This window comes from Lactuca serriola, chromosome 2 (genome assembly GCF_051521515.1).
Source record: "Lactuca serriola cultivar US96UC23 chromosome 2, Lser_US96UC23_V15, whole genome shotgun sequence".
NCBI classification, from domain to species: Eukaryota; Viridiplantae; Streptophyta; class Magnoliopsida; order Asterales; family Asteraceae; genus Lactuca; species Lactuca serriola.
In genome coordinates, this window is record NC_136409.1 from 172,918,010 (window position 1) to 172,920,684 (window position 2,675).

Consider the following 2,675-nt stretch of genomic DNA (forward strand, 5'->3'; position numbering starts at 1 on the left):
AGACTACGCTCTACAACTTTCGTTTAGACTCCGTTGGCAAATTCCGAAATTATTTTTATTATTTATTTTATAACTCATCGTGTTTAAGGAATTTCTTTAAAAATTCATAACTTCTTTATCTGACGTCGGTTTTTGCCAGACTTTTTACTGCTGAAATACCATTGTCGTGACCTTCGATTCTCGTTTAGGTCATTCCGGCCAAAAGTCGTTCGATCTCCGATTCGAGTTTTTACGTAACTTCGTATTGCCGGTTTTTGTCGGAAAACTTAGAATGGTCATAACTTCTTCGTTATAACTCGGATTTTAGTGTTCTTTATATGCTTGGAAACCTTAAGACGATATCTATTACATAGCGTACTCCAAACAGAGCCTTGAATACTTCATTTTTCGATGATATTCTAATTACTTTTTCAAAGAGGTTACAAGACTCGAATTTCAAGGACCTGAAATGACGGGTTGTTACAAAAAGTTTGATCATAAGAGAAAGGCAATGTCTGAAGTAGTTCCATGTCATGTTCCAAAAGAGTCAATTTGCTTTCATTACCAATTGAAAGGGCATTGGAGACGAAGCTGCCCCATTTACCTAAGAGATCTAAGAGATGGGAGAGTCGAAATGTATGACTCTAATATAGGTAAAATCCATTAACTAACTCTTTTAAGCTTCTATTCTAGATTCTTAATACATAATGTGATAAGATTGCAATTGATGTTTTGTAGGATCGAAGAAAAGAAAGGAAGCTTAAGGGAAGAAGTGAGCAGAATCTAACCGTGAAGGAATGGATTTCGATCGCATTTCTCGAAGATTAGATTCTTGAGCTACTACTTAGAGTTAGAATTAGATTGCTAAGAAAGATGTATTAGCATAGTTTTTCAATGAATTGCATTGTAAGGACAAATTTTTCCGCAATAAAATAAATTTTGATTTTAAATTTTATTTATTTATCCTTGCAATAGCGTGTATGAAAATTGATGTTAAAATGTTTCTATTGTTAGCAATAATGGAGTTGATTCTTAATTATGTTGTTTGTGGAAATGTCGAGAATTTACCAAAAAGGGAGAGTTTCTCATCGCCCAAGTTTCAATTGGACAGAAACTTGGAATCATGCAACTTGGTTGCACGATGAATGAGAAATTTCATATTTGGAAATTAGACTATTTCATTGACAAAGTGTCAAGTGAAGGACTAAGAGATCGAGTACACCAAGTCGTGTGTTGATCAAGTCCACCATAAGAGTAACAAAATATTCGTCATGTTTTACTAAAGGTTTAGTAAATATGACTATACTTACAAGATTAAGTGTAATTATGAATTGATTGAAAAAGTTTAAATCAATAGCAGAACGAATAAGAAGAATCAAGTAGGCAGAAAGATAAAAGTTTCTCCATTCTAAGAAGAAGGGAGAGTACCTTTTATTCTTTATGATAGGTCTTAATGATTAATAACCATATCTCAATTGATCCTCTAAATGAGTCTTAGTACAATTGTATGTTTAAGAAGAGGAATCAAGGATTGAAGAAATGGTTAAATCAAGAAGTCAATCATACTTCGTTCCAAAACAAGTCTTAGAGTTAAGATTGCGAAATTGAGTGATAAGTATTAAGAAGGTTTATAGCATTCTTCAAATATGGAAAAGTTGTGATGTCTTGGATAAGACAAAGACCAACTAGGACCAATTTATGAAATGTTTTGATAAAAACTACGCTAACTCTTGAATATTTGTTTGTCAAGAAATGGTTATTGACAAGAGAATCTTATATGTCAAGGAGTAAGTGGGAGTCTTAATGGTCTTGAAAGGTTTCAAGAACAAATCAAATAAACCTTATCGATCATCACTAGCACACAAGTTGAGGTTTACAACCTATCTTGTTGACATTATTTTGTTTCTGTGCCAATCCAATCGAGTTAATTATGCATGTGAGTCCTATGAGTTCTCATTTGAATGCATAAAAGGCAAGGACCTTGATCAATGGAAAGTACATTGATAAGAAAAGGTGAGTTGCTTAACTACTTGGAAGACATGGTGGGCAGCTGTGCTACCATAAGGCAAGAAATCGAGATTAAGAAAGTTCGATCCATATGAGTTTGAATTTGTCGTAAACTTTGGTTTTGACAAATTCACATGGATAGGAACAAATACACCATTTAAATCTAAGTGTCATAAGATTTCCTCCTTCATGAAAATAATTGTGAGGAAATACTTTCACTAAGAAAGATTTTAAGAAGATAGTGATTATAAAATTGCATTCTCGAATTCGATTATGGTTACGGTATCCCTTTCTATAATTTGAATTGTGAGGTTTGGCAATTGTTTAGACACACATATGAACTATCTAAGGCAAAGGTGTATAAGTTCAAGAAGCCTTGATAAAAGATTATCAAAGCACGAAGTATTAGAAACATGAACTTAAGAAATTCAATAAGCATTGTTTTTCTGAAAGTTAAGCTGTTTCTGAATACATGTCAAAGCTAGTGGGAGCATAAGTGTTATGTTTGTAATAATCATCATGATAGTGGGAGCATAAATGTTATGATTGTATGATTATTAAGGAAAGTATTGCAAGTTGGCAATATTAATTATAGAAAACAAGAGTCATTCTTTGCAAAGTTGTAAGGATGGAATAGTTGTTTTGCTATAATTAAGGGAGAGAATATTATGCTTCATTTCAAATCTAAA